Consider the following 18,420-nt stretch of genomic DNA (forward strand, 5'->3'; position numbering starts at 1 on the left):
ACATTGTCCTAAAACAACGAGGAGCCCAGGGTGCAGGAAGCATGTCCTGTGTTCGAGGCTGAGTGCATGTCTTTTGAATTAACAAAAAGTTATCTACAACATTTGTTAGGTACACTTTACTGTAGGGATATTATCCTATAATTAGAAAATATCTCATTTCTGAGCTGAGGATGACATTAGATTAGCAGGAAGCAAGTGCTGTATTTATTTATATCTCGTAAGTCCCCAGTGTACACATGGTCAGAGAACACCAAGAACACAACAAAGTCCTGGCTGGTTTGGCTTAGTTGGAGCCTCCTCCGGAGGCATTGCACTGAAAGGTGTCGGGTTCAGTTCTGGCCAGGGCACATACCCAGCTTTCAGGTTGGATCTCCAGTCGAGCACATCACGTTTCTCTCTCACATTGCTGTTTCTCTCTTTCTCCTTCTCCTTTCCTCTCTCTCTCTCTAAAAAAAGAAGAAGAAGAAGAAAAAAATGAAATAAATAAAAACCACAACAAATAGGAAGAAAACGCATCATGAAAACATGTTCAAGCTTGCTGGTAATTAAACATTTGGAAGATTAAAACGGCCAGAAGGTATTATTTCACATCTACTTAAATTAGATACTAAACTCTAGAAACCCAGTATTAATGAGATTGCAGAAACAGAGATTATCTCGTTTGATGGCACTAAGCATTGGTTGTTTTTGAGATGGCAATAGTAATTTGAAATAATCAGGGAAAAAAATGTTTAAATTTCCCCCCAAAATCCTATTTTACAATCTTTGAGGCATTCAAAACAAGGAAGAAAAGGTTTTAGTATCTTTACAGAAAAAGAAATGGAAAAACACCTAGACAGTCCTGACCCATTTGGCTCAGTGGTTATAGTGGCAGCCAGTGGACCAGAGGGTCCTGGGTTCAGTTTCTGTTAAGGACAAGTACCTCGGTTGCAGTTTGTCCCCAGCCCCGGTTGGTGTCATGTGGGTGGCTACGACTCGATGTGTCTCTCTCACATCCATGTTTCTCTCTCTTCCTCCCTCTCTCTCTCTCATTCTATCAGAAGATAGATGCAAAATGTCCTCCGGTGAGGATAAAAATTATAATGTAAAAAAAGAAAAACAACTATACAAAAATGAGGAAAAGATTACGCAAACACAGCTGCCTAACAATAATATGCAGGCACTACAGTGGAGAAATACTGTATAAAATTTCCAGATTAAATGGAAAGGCACATTCAAAATAATATTAAGAGTACAGAAATTAGCCCTGACTGGTTTGGCTCAGTGGTTGGAGCATTGGCCTGCGGACCAGAGAATCCCAGGTTCGGTTCCCACTAGGGGCACATGCCAAAAAGAAAAAAAGAGTACAGAAATTATATTGTCAAATTATGTAAAACTACTTAAAAATAACAATTGAAAGAATCAGTGGAAGGGCCCTGGCCGGTTGGAGAGTCGGCCTGCGGTCCAGAGAGACCTAGGTTCGGTTCCCACTAGGGGCGTGTACCTTGGTTGCAGTTTGTTCCCGGCCCTGGTTGGTTGTGCGGGTGCCAACCACTCGATGTGTCCCTTTCATGTTGATGTTTCTCTCTCTCTCTTCCTCTTTCTCCCTCCCACTCAATCTGAACCAAAAATGGAAAAATGTACTCAGGTGAGGATAAAAAAAAAAAGAATCAGTGGAAGGAATAACTGTGATTAATGAAAGGGCTTAAACTATATAAATTATTATAAAAGCGTAATGATTTTGAATAGCCTAAAATATCTACCTTCACTGCATTTGAATTTAACTGGACCTAAATTAGCCTTTGTAGATGATCTTCTATTAGCTGTTTACTTACTTTGGTAGGCTTGCTTAAACCTTGTTTTGCATTTTTCAATACATAGCAGGTTTGCATCTTGAATTTACTTTTGACAGGTGTAGCTAAATCATAGGAGGGCACAGATCAAACAGTCCAGAGAAATTAAATTGATGCCAGAGGTAAGTTAGGAATTCTTATTTTGGTCAAATTAGTCCTGAGAGAATAGGCCTGAACTCCCCTGTACAGACTGAATAAAGCAATATAAGGAAAAGGAAAACTGAAAGCTCTAATAAAGTTTGCACTCTTGAGTTCTTGTTTGCATATTTATATATAGTTTAAAATAAGTGCTAAATCAATGAATTCTCTTCGATAAATGACAGTCTATTTTGTGCTTACATTAGAAATACTAATAGTAAAATACCGATGGCAATAAAGTAGTCCTTATCTCCACTCCTCAACTAAGAGTAAATATGCTACCAGGGAGATCACTTGAGGAAATTTGCTTTCACTAAATGTAAATTGCTTTATTGATTAATTTCAGTCAATAAACACAAATGGCCCTGGTCAGTTTGGCTCAGCAGTTAGAGTGTTGGCCTGTGGTCCAGAGAGATCCAGGTTCGGTTCCCACTAAGGGCATGTACATCGGTTGTGGTTTGTCCCCGGCCCTGGTTGGGTCGTGCGGGTAGCAGCCACTCCACATGTCCCTTTCACATCGATGTTTCTCTCTCTCTCTCTCTCTCTCCCACCCACTCTATCTGAACAAAAAATGCCCTTGGGTGAGGATTAAAAAAATAAATAAACACAAATGAAAATGATTAATAGTATTTAGTTTGTAAAAAAAACCTCCATTTTATTCATAGTTTGTTATTTTTTTTAATTAGTTCACAAATATATATAGGCAGTTAAAACCGATTATCACTTTGATAATCAGAAGCCTTGGTATAACACAGTCTTTATGAAAACACATTCTAAAACAGGAAATACATGGTAATAATCTCTTTGAAAGCAATGGTTGCCAATCTCAACATAAGAAATATTCAAACCTATAGAGAATTTTTGTGAGTATATTTTAGCCAAACTGGAGATGATTGTTGGAAAGCAAAATCTCAATGGATTGAGCTAATGCTCCAGAGAAGGGCAGTTTTGCATCATATTTTATATATTACAATCAAAACAGAAGCCCTAGCCAGTTTGGCTCAGCAATTAGAACATCAGCCCGCAGACCAGAGGGTCGCAGGTTCCATTCCTGGTTAAGGGCACATACATGGGTTGCAGGTTTGACCCCTGGCCCTGGTCAGGGTCCTGTGGGAGGCAACCAATCATGTGTCTCTCTCACATCCATGTTTCTGTCTGTCTCTCCCTTCCACTTTATCTAAAAATCAATGGAAAAATATCCTTGGGTGAGGATTAACAACAACAAAAAAGAAGACACAAGTGGGTTACATGAAATTTATTGGTGATAGATTAGGGAGGTAGAAGAAAGTAAAGCTGGGAAACTTCTGGGGTTGGATGAAAAACAAAATGATGGCCCTGGCCGGTTTGGCTTAGCGGTTAGAGCGTCGGCCTGCGGTCCAGAGAGACCCGGGTTCGGTTCCCGCTAAGGGCGCGTACTTCGGTTGCAGTTTGTCCCCGGCCCTGGTTGGTCGTGCGGGTGGCAGCCACTCGATGTGTCCCTTCACGTCGATGTTTCTCTCTCTCCTTCCTCTCTCTCCCTCCCACTCTATCTGTACAAAAAATGGAAAATATCCTCAGGTGAGGATAAAAAAAAAAAAAAAAGAAAAACAAAATGATGGACACAATTTTTACATAGGTGGGTACAGCATAGTTAACAGTCTCAAGTAACATAACAATAACAGAGAGGATTTGTGGTGTCACCTTGGTGCTTTGGTTGTGCCCTGAGGGGTTTGGGAAAAAAGGGGTGTTGCCCTGACATTCCAAAGGAATGATATACAGTGATACCTCGGTTCTCGAACGCCTCGGATTTCGACCAAATCGGTATTCGACCAGGAGATTCGAGAAACTTTTGTCTTGGAATCCGAACAAATATTTGGAACTCGAACTTCCGAGATGAGCCGAGTTGAGCCGAATGGCCTTCATTCGGCCCAGCGCGCCTTGCTTGCATCATCAGTGTGAGTGCAGAGAGAGTCACGCTTTGTGGAGAGAGTCACGCTTTACACTGAATTCAACCCTTAGACATACTGTACACTTTTATTTCTTGTTGAGACTTATGTTTTTCTACATATTATATACAAATTAGGCCAGTAAATAGGCATTTTCTGGGGCTTGGAACGAATTAATCCAGTTTCCATTATTTCCTATTGGGTTTCATTGCTTCGGTTCTCGACCGTCCTCCTGGAACGAATTATGTTCGAGAACCGAGGTATCACTGTATTTGATGCAAAAGACAATAGATTGGCTTACTTAAGGTAAAGATTGACTTTTTTTTGTTGTTCAGATAGAGCGGGAGGGAGAGAGAGGAAGAGAGAGAGAGAAACATCGATGTGAAGGGACACATCGAGTGGCTGCCACCCGCACGACCAACCAGGGCCGGGGACAAACTGCAACCGAGGTACGTGCCCTTAGCGGGAACCGAACCCGGGTCTCTCTGTACCGCAGGCCGATGCTCCAACCGCTGAGCCAAACCGGCCAGGGCAAGATTGACTTTTGTCAGGAAAGATTCTAGCCTAGGACATGACTACTTTTCATAGACTACTTAAGTTTTCATTTCATACCATCCTTTGTGGTTACTTTTGGTCTCTGAGTTTGAAAGGCCATCACGTAGGCCTTCCCTGAGCTTGTTAGGTTAGTATGTGGCCACTTTTCCTCCACACCCCTGTTTTGGTCATAAATCAGTCCAAAGAATGCATGATGGACCACCAACCTTTTGGTTGAATAATGAGGCCCCACAGTGCTAGGAAGGCTCATTCTTAGTAAGTCTCAGTGTTAACGCTTGTTTTGCTGAACAACAGACCATTGGTTATGGAGCAAGACGGTAACCTTGGATGGAAGTCCAGGCCGAATTTTTTCCCCCCAAAGTTAAAGGCAAGTAAATGGTAGTCCATCAGAGCTTATGGGCCTTTAATAAGAAAAACAATCTGGATTATTATTTATTTTTTTGTGGTACATGCCCCTAGCGGGAACTGAACCCCGGACTCTCTGGTCTGCAGGCCGATGCTCAACAGCTGAGCCAAACTGGCTAGGGCTGGATTATTTTTAAACTATAAATTATTATGATCCAGGTTTTGTTGTCTGTCTTATGTTTTTACATTTTGCATTTAGTATAACATACACTTATAGTTTGAGGGTATAACACATACCTTTTTTTAAGGACAGAAAACAGGTCTCTCCTTTTCTTTATGGTTTTTCCACAATTTATGATAAGCACCTGGTAATTTAACGCTGAGATTGCTGGCTCTTCTGATTCAGACCGCCCCTCTGTCCAAACAGTGAGACAGATAAGGGCTGTGTTCAAGGTTGTACTCCCCCCATGCCCCCACCATTTTAACAACTCTGAAATGATTCACACCGAGGAATCTCTAGTTAGTAGAAAGTTCCCTTCCCCCTCCCCTTAAGACAGGCCTCTCCCTTTCCAACTCTGTATAACTTTTGCTCTAAGCTTATTTTACAGGCTTCAGAAAATGCTTATAAAGACATCTCCTTAGTACATCTGTGGGACTGTCTCCCGGAAAGCAAACAAACTAACTTCTCAAGACAACCCCTGGATTCTGGTCCACTGCAACACAACTCCCCTCCCTTCTTTATCATTTTGCCATAGCTGCAGTTTACTCTCTCAAACTACAATAAGAGACCAGTCCTCTCTATCTTTGCCACCCTGTATTACCAATCAATACACCAGCCCTTTCCTTCCTTGGAAAGTAAAGTAAATTTCCTCACTGTATCTCTTATCTTAATTGTGAATTCTTTTTTTTTTTTTTGGTATGTGCCCCTAGCGGTAACCCACCCCAGGACTCTCTGATCCACAGGCCTACGCTCCAGCTGCTGAGCCAAACCGGCCAGAGCAGAGTTGTGAATTCTTTCACAAGCCTGTGTCACCAGCCCAAACCCTAATACTTTTCAGCTTTTATGATCTGACCATGAGATGACTTTGAGAAAAGTCTAAAGAACAAGTATAATAATAATAATTATCATTAATATTATTAGCAACATTAATCTGTAGTATACAGTTCTTATCAGTGTCTCGGGATGGCTGTCTATATTTGATGTTTGGGCTTCTCATCTTTAAAAAGTCTTTGATTTCCACTGTAGATGGAGGCAAGTGTCAGAAACAGGAGATGTCCATTCGCAGTCAAACACCTGATACGGTCCCTTCCAGCACTGTTGGAAAGAGTCTTTAATGAATGTCTTTACCAATGGACAAAAATCTCCTGGTTGTAAATTGTGGTCTTTGACATCTTTGTTTCCTGGGAGTATACTGTGAAACGAATGTTACTAATTTATTCGTCCCTATAACCTGGCTAATGAGCCATTGATAGTAATGCAGAATGTCTCCTTTTAGTTTTCCTTATATTTGGAAACAAAAGATTTTAAAATCAGCAATATGTAAAACTGAGTCATAAGAATAATTATTTTCAGTTCATTTAGTCCCATAACCATTGTTTTGTTTATTCTGATTATTTGCCAGTATTTTTATGAATTGTTATTTCTTAGAGTTTAATAAACTTTTTTAAATGTTTTTTTTCCTTTATTGATTTTAGAGAGGAAGTGCGAGGGAGAGATAGATAGAAACATCAATAAAAGAGAACATCAATTGGCCGCCTGCTGCATGCCCTCCACTGGGGATTGTGCCCACAACCTGGGCATGTGTCCTGACCAAGAATCGAACCAGGGAACTCTTGGTGCATGGGTTGACACTCAACCACTGACCCACACTGGCCAGACAAGTTTAATAATATGATTTAGTTTAAAGATATGATCAGCTTAGAAACCTGTAATTTAGAGTGTCAGAGTCCTTTTCATGGATTTTCTTTTTTTTTCCCCCATGGATTTTTCTAAAGATGTAATATGTGTGCAAATTTACCAGAGTTAAACAATGACTGTTTATAAATGACAAAATTTAAAGTGGCATGGTAATAGATTTGATTATAATGCGATTAATAAAAAAATTTTTACTTTTTTGTAAGAGATAACATTTCAAGACCACAATTTATTGGTTCTCTTATAGTTTGAGTCTTGACTCTGAATTCTTTCCTTGCCAGAACTCAAGTACCAAGGTTCTAAACCCAGGTCCGGTCCAACACTACCGAGCTAACACTTGGTGTCATTCCTGCCAGCTACAACATAATGGTGCCATGCCTCAGATGGTGTGGCAGGATTCCAGAGGAGCGCATGCTGGACCGCCTTGTGACATAGTGCCCCACCAGCTCCTCACTTTGCATCGGGTGTACTTGAGTGAATTGCTTGGAATTCCAGACCTCTTTGTTTTAAGGTAAGAGGCTGACTTTCTTTATTTCTTTTCTTTTTTTAATTTTTAATTTTTATTTATTTATTTATTTATTTTATCCTCACCTGAGGACATTTTTTCATATTTGCTCAGATAGAGTGGGAGGGGGGGAGAGAGAGAGAGTGAAACATCAATGTGAAAGGGACACATCGAGTGGCTGCCACCCTCACGACCCAACCAGGGCTGGGGACAAACTGCAACCGAGGTACGTGCCCTTAGCGGGAACCGAACCCAGGTCTCTCTGGACCTCAGGCCGATGCTCTAACCGCTGAGCCAAACTGGCCAGGGCTCTTTTCTTTTTTTTAACTCTTTTTTTTTTTTTTATCCTCACCCAAGGATATTTTTCCATTTTTTTGTACAGATAGAATGGGAGGGACAGAGAGGAAGGGAGAGAGAGTGAGAAACATCGACGTGAAGGGACACATCGAGTGGCTGCCACCCGCACGACCAACCAGGGCCGGGGACAAACTGCAACCGAAGTACGTGCCCTTAGCGGGAACCGAACCCAGGTCTCTCCAGACCGCAGGCCGATGCTCTAACCGCTGAGCCAAACTGGCCAGGGCTTAACTCTTTTTTTTTTTTATCCTTACCCGGGGACCTTTTTCTATATTTTATTCAGATAGAGTAGGAGGGAGAGAGAGACAGAGAAACATCGACATGAAGGGAAACAAAAGGGACACATCGAGTGGTTGCCACCCACATGACCCAACCAGGGCCAGGGACAAACTGCAACCGAGGTACGTGCCCTTAGCGGGAACTGAACCCAGGACTCTCTGGTCCGAGGGCTGATACTCTAACTGCTGAGCCATTCTGGCCAGGGCCTTTTTCAATTTTTTAAATCTTTTTATTGCCCTGGCCAGTTTGGTTCAGCGGTTAGAGCGTCGCCTGCGGTCCGGAGAGACCCGGGTTCGGTTCCCGCTAAGGGCACGTACTTCGGTTGCAGTTTGTCCCCGGCCCTGGTTGGTCGTGCGGGTGGCAGCCACTCGATGTGTCCATTCACGTCGATGTTTCTCTCTCTCTCTCCCTTCCTCTCTCTCCCTCCCACTCTATCTGTACAAAAAATGGAAAAATATCCTCGGGTGAGGATTAAAAAAAAAAAAAAAAAAAAAAAAAAAAAAAAAAAATCTTTTTATTTTTTTTATTTATTTATTTATTTATTTATTTATTTATTTATTTATTTATTTATTTATTTAGGTATGTGCCCCTAGCGGGAACTGAACCCAGGACTCTCTGGTCCGCAGGCTGATGTTCCAACCACTGAGCCAAACCAGCCAGGGCTATCATTATTGATTTTTTTTTTTTAATTCTCACCTGAGGACATTTTTCCTTTTTTTTTTCAGGTTGAGTGGGAGGGAGAGAGAGGAACAGAGAGAGAGAGAGAAACATCAACGCGAAAGGATCACATCGAGTGGCTGCCACCCGCACGACCGACCAGGGCCGGGAACAAACTGCAACCGAGGTACATGCCCTTAGCGGGAACCAAACCCGGGTCACTCTGGACCGCGGGCCGACGCTCCAACCGTTGAGCCAAACCGGCCAGGGCTATCATTATTGATTTTAAAGAGAGAGGAAGGGAGAGGGAGAGAGAGAAATAGAAACATCGATGAGAGAGAACACTGATTGGCTGCCTCCTGCATGCCCCCACTGGGGATTTGGCCCACAGCCTGGGCATGTGCCCTGACTGGGAATCAAACTGGCTACCTCTTGGTGCATGGGTCAACCCTCAACCAGTGAGCCACACTGGCCAGGCTGAGCCATCTTTTTTTAAAAAATATATGTTTTTATTGACTTTTTAGAGAGAGAGAGAGAGGAAGGGAGAAAGAGATAGAAACATTGATGTGAGAGAGATATTGATTGGCTGCCTCCTGCAAGCCCCCTACTGGGGATGGAACCCAAACCCCGAGCATGTGCCCTGACTGGGAATCAAACCAGATCCTTTCAGGCCATGGGACAATGCTCTGTCCACTGAGCCACACAGTCTGGGTTGAGTCATCTTTTAAAATGCAAGTTTTGTCTCGCCGGTATGGCTCAGTGGTTGAGCATCGACCCATGCACCAAGAGATGGCCAGTTCGATTCCTGGTCAGGGCACATGCCCAGGTTGTGGGCCCAATCCTTAGGGGGGGGCATGCAGGAGGTGGCCGATCGATGTTCTCACCAATGTTTCTATCTCTTTCTCCCTCTCACTTCCCCTCTGTCTAAAATCAATAAAGGGAAAAAAATTTAAAAATAAAATGCAAGTTTCTGGGAGGTAATCCTCATTAAAAGGAAAATATTGCCCTGACCAGTTTGGCTCAGCGATTGGAGCGTCAGCCTGCGGACCAGAGAGTCCCGGGTTCGGTTCGCGCTAGGGGCACATACCAAAGAAAAAAAAAGGAAACTATCTTAGCCATCTGAGCAGATCACATTAACTTATTTCAGCTGTTAAACATTGATTGCTATATAAATCTTAAGTCCACCTACTTTTGGCTTTTTTTAACAGAAAAGCTAGAAAATACAGTTGTCCCTCGCCACTTCGTGCTTCGACTTTCACGGCTTCACTCTATAGCAGTTTTTCCAGCCCCTCGCCACTTTGCGCTTTGACTTCGCGGCTTCACTACAAAAATGGACGCGTGAAGTGGCGAGGGGCGACTGTGTATAAATAAAGAATCCTACTTCATGGAAATGCATTTATCGCGGTAGAGTCTGGAACTGATTAACCACGATAAAGGAGGGCCCACTGTACACTTGAAGCTATTAGTGAATGTCTAATACTTTATTAGAAATGTGTTTCTTAAAAGTGTGAGTGTGGCCCTAGCCGGTTTGGCTCAGCGGTTACAGTGTCGAGACCCAGTTCGGTTCCCACTAAGGGCACGTACCTCGGTTGCAGTTTGTCCCCGGCCCTGGTTTGGTCATGCGGGTGGCAACCACTCGATGTGTCCCTTTCACATCGATGTTTGTTTCTCTCTCTCTCTCTCTGTCTCTCTCCCTCCCACTCTTTCTGAACAAAAAATAGAAAAATGTCCTCGGGTGAGGATAAAAAAAAAGTGTGAGTGTGGCCCTGGCTAGTGGTTAGTGCGTTGGCCTGTGCACCAAAAGGTTGTGGGTTCCGCCCTGGCCGGTTTGGCTCAGCGGTTAGAGCGTCGACCTGCGGTCCGAAGAGACCCGGGTTCAGTTCCCGCTAAGGGCACGTACCTCGGTTGCAGTTTGTCCCCGGCCCTGGTTGGTCGTGCGGGTGGCAGCCACTCGATGTGTCCCTTTCACGTCGATGTTTCTCTCTCTCTGTTCCTCTCTCTCCCTCTCACTCTACCTGAACAAAAAATGGAAAAATGTCCTCAGGTGAGGATGATAATAAATAAATAAATAAATAAATAAATAAATAAATAAATAAATAAATAAATAAATAAATAAATAAATAAAAAGGTTGTGGGTTCCATTCCTGGTGAAGGGCATATACCTGGGTTGTAGGTTCGATCCCTGGCCCCAGTTGGGGTGCATGTGGGAGACAATCAATTGATGTGTCTCTTTCATATCGATGTTTCTCTGTCTCTCCTCTTTTCCTCCTTCCCTCCCATTCTCTAAAAATCAATGGAAAAAAATATCCTTAGGTGAGGATTAACAGAAGAACAAAACAAAACAGAAATTGTGAGTATGTTTGCCAGTGGAAGTGTGCTGACATGTTTGTAACCCCATAATTGATGATTGGTAAATGATTGTGCTAACTTGTTTATAGCTCCATAATTGGTGATTGGGAAAGTCACTGTGTGTCCTCTAGCTGAACCTGTTTTGTAAAGAATCTAATCAACAGAATAGAGATCAAAATAACCAGATAACCTCAGTAAATTGGAATACTCCCTGGACCAAGAAATGTCTAAGATGTGACCAAAAAAGGTCAGGTTCCCAGATTAGCCAGGTTAGCCATCTGTCTACCTGCATATTTTCGCTTTTGTACGTGCTTGCTCTGCTACAGTGCATACTGGAATACGGTTTTAAGCTTTAACAGGTGTGTGTGAGGAGGTCGGGGCTAATTCCGAAGACTGTCACGGGTGTTTGGGATCAGAGGCCGGCTGGCTAATACGCATCTCTTATTTGGACTTCAATTCTCTAATGGCCTTTCTTTGACTCTGTTGCACCACAACAGAAGAGCCTATGTTTCTAAAAGTTATGAAATATACTTACCAATCTAAAGGATACTAATTGCTTACTTTTTTTTTCTGGTATGTGCCCCTAGCAGGAACCAAACCCAGGACTCTGGTCCGTAAGCCGACGCTCAACCGCTGAGCCAAACTGGTCAGGGCTAATTGCTTACTTTTTAATGGTCACTAAAACTCAAGGTTTTTAAGAGTAAAGAATTATAATTGGAAAAAAATTGTATAATTTTGGTGATAGAAGGTATAAGATATGGAAATATTTTTGTCGTTGTTGTTAATCCTCACCTGAGGATATTTTTTAGTTGATTATTAGAGTGGGAGGGAGGGAGGAAGAGAGAGAGAGAAACATTGATGTGAGAGAGATACACTGACTGGTTGCCTCCCACCCAACCCCAGCCAGGGCCAGGGATTGAAACTGCAACCCAGGTATGTAACCTTGACCCTGATTAAGCCTATGACCCTTCAGTCCGAAGGCCAACACCTTAACCACTGAACAGAACCAACCAGGGATGGAAATATTTTGGGAAAAAGAAGTTGTTATTTCTGAATGAGTAAAAAGGTTTATGAAAGTTATAGAAGTTTTGTGAAGAGAAATCTTTAAAGGAAATTATAAGTTAGCTGAATAATGAATTTAATTAAATAAGTAACCTTAAAGATCAAAAAAGTAAGCTAATACAAAGTCGAAGTTTGGCCCTGGCCAGTTTGGCTCAGCGGTTAGAGCGTCGGCCTGCAGTCCGGAGAGACCTGGGTTCGGTTCCCGCTAAGGGCACGTACTTCGGTTGCAGTTTGTCCCCGGCCCTGGTTGGTCGTGCGGGTGGCAGCCACTCGATGTGTCCCTTCACGTCGATGTTTCTCACTCTCTCTCCCTTCCTCTCTCTCCCTCCCACTCTGTCTGTGCAAAAAATGGAAAAGTGTCCTCAGGTGAGGATTAAAAAAAAAAAACCAAAGTCGAAGTTTGGTTCTTTGTCACTTTGTTAAAAGGACAAAGATTTTCCTCTTGCTTTTCTTTTTTTTTATCCTCATCCAAGGACATTTTTCCATTTTTTGTTCAGGTAGAGTGGGAGGGAGAGAGAGGAACAGAGAGAGAGAGAGAAACATCGACGTGAAAGGAACACATCGAGTGGCTGCCACCCGCACGACCGACCAGGGCCGGGGACAAACTGCAACCGAGGTACATGCCCTTAGCGGGAACTGAACCCAGGTCTCTCTGGACCGCAGGTCGACGCTCTAACCGCTGAGCCAAACTGGCCAGGGCTCCTCTTGCTTTTCAGACACAGGAGACAGTGTTATAAAATTTTTTTTCTTTTTTTTTTTTTATCCTCACCCGAGGACATTTTTCCATTTTTTGTTCAGGTAGAGTGGGAGGGAGAGAGAGGAACAGAGAGAGAGAGAGAGAAACATCAATGTGAAAGGAACACATCGAGTGGCTGCCACCTGCACGACTGACCAGGACTGGGGACAAACTGCAACCGAGGTACGTGCCATTAGCGGGAACCAAACCCGGGTCTCTCTGGACCGCTGGCCGATGCTCTAACTGCTGAGCCAAACCAGCCAGGGCTAAAAAATTTTTTCTTTATTGATTTTAGAGAGAGAGGAAGGGAGAGGGAGAGAGATAGAAACATTGATGAGAGAGAACATTGATTGGCTGCTTTCTGCATGCCCCCCACTAGGGATTGGGCCCACAACCTGAGCATGGGCCCTGACCGGTGTTGTAACCCAGGAGAATCAACCTCACTCGGACACAAAGTAATTTTGAATATTAGGAGCTTTATTACCTGCGCAGGGACTGCAGCCAACCTACACAGAGGAGAATTGCAGCCCCGAGCTCAGGGGGCGGGTTGCTTATATAGGACAGGGGTTACTCAAGAGTTTAGCAGAGCAAGCAAGCTACGTGTACAGAAGCAGATATCAGCAGTTAGTAGCTGTACAAGTTGTTTATTTTATATTTCTTAACATTTACTAGACCCTAGCCTTGAATGTCTCATTGTCCCGTCTGGCATCTCCTGATTAGTTAAGCTCATGGTTAATACCCTTGTGGTCATGGCTGATGCATACCTTCCTCTTCAAGAATTTTTGCAAAAACAACTCGGATTCAAGGAACCCAGGAGAGGTTCCTTCTTCTAGCGGATGGAGAATTACTGGGTTATAATATTCCCCACTGGTTTTATGCACAGATCAAATCTTTGATCTAATGGCAACCTTTGGTAATGAGAGTCCAGGACTAATAATTTGACAGATTGGACCCTCTCTCTTATGAAAGCTATTAATTCGTTTATCATTATAGGTCCACAGAAATAGTCCTAGAAATAGGAGTATGAGGGGGCCTGCTAGAGCAGACAGAAGAGTAGTGAGCCAGGGGGACCAGTTTTAAAGGCCTTCGAACTAGCTACTAGAGGCCTCTTCGCTTCTGGCCTGTTCTGCGAGGCGCTTCCTAAGAACCTGAATACTCCCTCTGATGACTCCTATCTATTGGCATAAAAACAGCAAGCTTCCCTTAGTGCTCTAAATGCTGTAAGGTGTCAGCTAGATAACTAGAGACGCACAGCCGAATTGTAAAGGAGCACTTTATTACATGGGCAGGCTGGGGGGGCATTCCCCAAATCCTCAGCAACCTGTCTTTTTTATTGCCTGCTTTTAAAGGCACAAACTACAGAAAAAAACTACATTCTCTTGGCGCCGCTTTTGGCACCGTTAAGGGGGGCTGATACAGAGAAGGGGGAGAGAGGAGCTTGGTAGGTCAGGGCAATTATTAATCTCTTTTTTCTCATGGTTCCTCTGAGTTCCCCAAGGCCATTATTAACCCCTTATCTTTATATTTTTCTTTGGGTTTCTCAAGGCCCTTACGTTTACAAAGAAAGTCTGCTAGGGTGTGTACATGTAGTAACTGAGGGTCAGAATGGAGTTATTACATCCCCTTTGTGGTGACATTTTTTAAGATTTCCCCTAATATTCTATTTCTAAGTTCCCAGTTCTATTGGGGTCTAGACTTATAAAGATTCCCCTGTACAGTTATAATCAGAAAAATTAGAGTCCTGATAAATGCAAGAGTCTCGTTTTTAAGGGTCTGGAGAGGCCTGCACTGTCTATTCCGCTTTTTCCACCTTCAGCCAGGAATGGTGCAGCCAGACCAGGATGCCGTTGACCTTGACAGCCGTTGGTGCAGGCAGGATGACAGTGTATGGTCCCTTCCAGGCCAGAGTTAGTCCCTGGGTGGTGAATTTCTTTACCCATACCGAATCCCTGAGCTGGAAAGGGTGCACAGGGTTTGAGGTGGGCACAGACAGGGCATCGCAGATGTGTTTATGGATGGCCTTCTGGCAAGACTGCAGAGCCTGTAAGAACTGTAAGAGGGTGAGGGGGAGCAGAGTGGTCCAGTTTTCACCAGTTTCTAAAGTAAATTTGGTTAAGGTTTCCTTTCAAGTCCTGTTCATGCGCTCTACCTGCCTAGAACTCTCTGGGCAGTAAGCACAATGGAGCTTCTAATTTATATTTAACCCCTTAGATCTAGATATCCTGTGATATCTTTGCTATCAAGGCGGAGCCACTGTCTGATCTAAGGGTCAGGAGTAGCCTAAACCTGTTACTCTCTTTATTATATCCCAGACTGTTATTCTATTACTAGGGGCAAGCTCTCCCCACTCAGTGTCCTATCTTCTTCCCTTCTTGAGTATTCCTCCAATGTCCTGTCTTCCTGTAATATGTATGTCCCTTTCTTTTATCCTTCCTTATCTTTTTATTTCCTCTGTATAATCCTTCTCTTTTTATTTCTTCCCTGTCTATAATCCTTCTTCAGCTTGCTGATAGACCCTCTACGACTTATACAATCCTTCTTCAGCTTACACAGACCCTCTGCGACTTTCCTAGTCCCTCCCCTGACATGAACCTGAGAGCTTGCTCAATTTATCTGCTGTCTGCACATCCTCCAGCTTTTCTTCTCCTCCTTCTTACTTAGACCTACACATCCCTGCTTCCCTCTGCCTTCTCCTTTGCCCTGTGACCTTACTGGAGTTCAGTAAGCTTGGTGTAACCTAACTGGGTAGTCTGGTGCAGCTGGTTGACCAAAGTCTGACTTAGAGCCTCTGGGACTAACAGCCTCCCATCCGACATTATCTACCATCCGTTGCTTTTCTTCGTGGCTTGTTTCTCCTTGGTTAAGTCATTTTCTGACCTAGTGTAAGTAGGAGTCAGAGGCAAACTTGTGTTTGGCAAGGTGACTGATATCTGGAGAGGTCTCCACCTGTCCAGCTTCCTTATTTGCAGCACAGTTTCCCCTTGTCTCATCAGAGAGCCTGGATTAGGGCTATGAGTTCAACCCCTTGGGCTGAAGTTCCTCTGTTTAATGACTGAGACCAAATGACACTATCCAGAGTTACTACTGCTGCCCCAGCATACCTGATTTCTTCCTGGACATAGCTGCTCCCATCCGTGAACAATACCTCATCTGATGATGGCAGTGGGTCATCCTTGAGGTCTGGGCGGCCGTCTGTAATGCCGATTTCCCCCAGGCTGTCCTGCAGAGGTTTCTCCGGGTCATCATCTGGAGACAGGCTGGCAGGATTGATGGCAATATCCTGGGGAACTTGATGCGAGGGCTGGCCTGGAGTGGCAGTGGCCAGCAATTGAATGATCTCTGGAGGAGATCACGTTCGAATAGGGGATATGGGCATTCCGGCAGGAACAGAAACAAATGAGTCACGGTATTTTTCCCAAGGTCTATAGTCCTCTTTGAAATCTAGGGGTAGGTTAGGGTCCCATTGGCTTGGTCAGGACTGAGTCTGCTGCGCCAGTATCTACCAGGAAACTAACCAGTTTGTCCCCTATTGTCTTGTATTATTCTGGGCTCCAGAGGGCTCAGCCGGAAGGAGCCCTAGCCCTGTCATTTTCCTAAATTAAGGACGGCTTTTTATTTTGTTCCTCTACACCTGACTTTGCCCTTGTCTTTTCTATTCCTAATCGGGACCTAGGCCTGTTGTCCTGACCCTTCCTCATGTTTCCCTTCCTAGGGTGATCCTGTTCCATGTGTCCTGTTTCCCTTAAGTCTGCTACCACTACCTTTGCTAATTCAGCCAATTGGCCAATAGGCCTAACAGGAGAACACGGTGAAAAGTGTCTAAGGAAGCCCTTCCCCTGACAGTATTTGGGTCCTACCGCAGTCAGAGGAATGGGAACATTTCCCCGGACCCCAGGTTTACAAAAGGATGCAGGAAAGGGGAGCAACAGCCTAACACATATGTTTATGCGGGCGGGGCAGAGTGTTTTTTAACTCTCTAAGAGCACTTGGCACCCATGCCTGGGATCCCTATATTTAACTCCCTAAAGTTCAGAGAAGCCTGTTGGAAACTAGCTGCTACCAAACGCGCTGCGGAGGAGCAGCCCAGGCTGGCATGGAAAGAATATGCCCCTTTCTGCAGCTGGACCCGGCTGGCACTTCCATGGTTACACACTTTGCCTGTGAGAATGTTAATAAGCCTTGCAGAGAGGCATTGAGACCTCACTCCAAAGAAGCCAGTACATCTGAATATAGCCGTATCTATTCAGATATTGGGGTAGATCATTAACAGAACCAAATTCATCTTCTTGCTTTTCTGTAATAAAAACCCAAAGTAGGCAAACTCGGGTTAATTAACATTTTAGTAACATGTAAACTCAGGTTAACATCCTCAAGAGGGGTCCCGAAGGACTAGAGAGAATTTCCTCGGGGGCTGGGAGGAGTTAACTGTCCTTCAGGGCAGGGTGAGGCATTGTTAACAAAACTGTTTTTCCTTTCATTTGAACCTCTGGATACTGACATTTCTTAATATAATTGGGTTTGTCAGTAGTTATATCAATTCAAATATTAATATATGGCATTTGTTCCAGGTGACCAAGACTCCTGTATATTTCCTGACGGACTGTAAAAGCCAATTGCAAATTGAAACTACCTTCGGGTGGCCAATTAACCCCTTAGGCGGGCTATTCAAGTTCACAGAGTGTTCTCAGGAAACCAGGATCGCAGGCTTTTTCATAGTCACAGGAGCGCTTAAAGAAATCAGAAGAGTTAGCAAGCACACATTCCAGGGGAGTCTGTGGGGGAAGAATTTCCTTGTTCCATCCTGGAAGGCAGAAGGCAATGAAAACACAAAACAAGAAACACAGAAACACGAACAGACAGATAAAAATTACACTACACCCGCGAGACCAAACCAACTCGGTACTGCAGAGCAGAACCGAAACAACAGCCAGACAACAGCTTCCTGTTCTGACCAGTGGGTTGCAGTTGGTGTGGAGTCCCACCTCCAATCACCACCAATGCAAATGCCTCAAGGCTCAAACAAACAAAAGGGGACTCCCCTTACCAATGTCCCCACAACACTGGACGAAACAGAAAGCTCCAAACCGAATTGAAAGCCTAATGTAGTGGTGGAGGATGTGGAGGCTCCCTCCGCCTATTCCGAGGAGGTCAACCCCTTAGAGTGGGGACCTTGCGGTTGATCTCGCTGGGGCCTCCAATGTTGTAACCCAGTAATTCTCCATCCACTAGAAAAAGGAACCTCTCCTGGGTCCCTTGAACCCGAGTTGTTTTTGCAAAAATTCTTGAAGAGGAAGGTATGCATCAGCCATGACCACAAGGGTATTGACCAGGAGCTTAACTAATCAGGAGATGCCAGACGGGACAATGAGACATTCAAGGCTAGGGTCTAGTAAATGTTAAGAAATATAAAATAAACAACTTGTACAGCTACTAACTGCTGATATCTGCTTCTGTACACGTAGCTTGCTTGCTCTGCTAAACTCTTGAGTAACCCCTGTCCTATATAAGCAACCCTCCCCCTGAGCTCGGGGCTGCAGTTCTCCTCTGTGTAGGTTGGCTGCAGTCCCTGCGCAGGTAATAAAGCTCCTAATATTCAAAATTACTTTGTGTCCGAGTGAGGTTGATTCTCCTGGGTTACAACACCGGGAATTGAACCGGTGACCTCTTGGTGCGTGAGTCGATGCTCAACCACTGAGCCACACCAGCAAGGCTAAGGAGACATTTTTTTTTTAATCCTCATTTGAGGATATTTTTCTGTTTATCAT

The 18,420-nt window shown here is 44.0% G+C and overlaps 1 long non-coding RNA gene across 1 annotated transcript; it reads left to right on the plus strand.

Annotated features, from left to right (window-relative positions):
* The first annotated feature begins 459 nt into the window (after positions 1-459).
* On the plus strand, positions 460-17,608 carry LOC118628312. The gene is made up of 4 exons (XR_004959277.1): positions 460-577; positions 1,892-1,954; positions 6,992-7,221; positions 17,224-17,608. It is a non-coding gene; the product is annotated as an uncharacterized LOC118628312 (long non-coding RNA).
* Positions 17,609-18,420: the final 812 nt, after the last annotated feature.

The sequence above is a fragment of the Molossus molossus genome, unplaced genomic scaffold (genome assembly GCF_014108415.1).
Source record: "Molossus molossus isolate mMolMol1 unplaced genomic scaffold, mMolMol1.p scaffold_m16_p_13, whole genome shotgun sequence".
Lineage (NCBI taxonomy): Eukaryota > Metazoa > Chordata > Mammalia > Chiroptera > Molossidae > Molossus > Molossus molossus.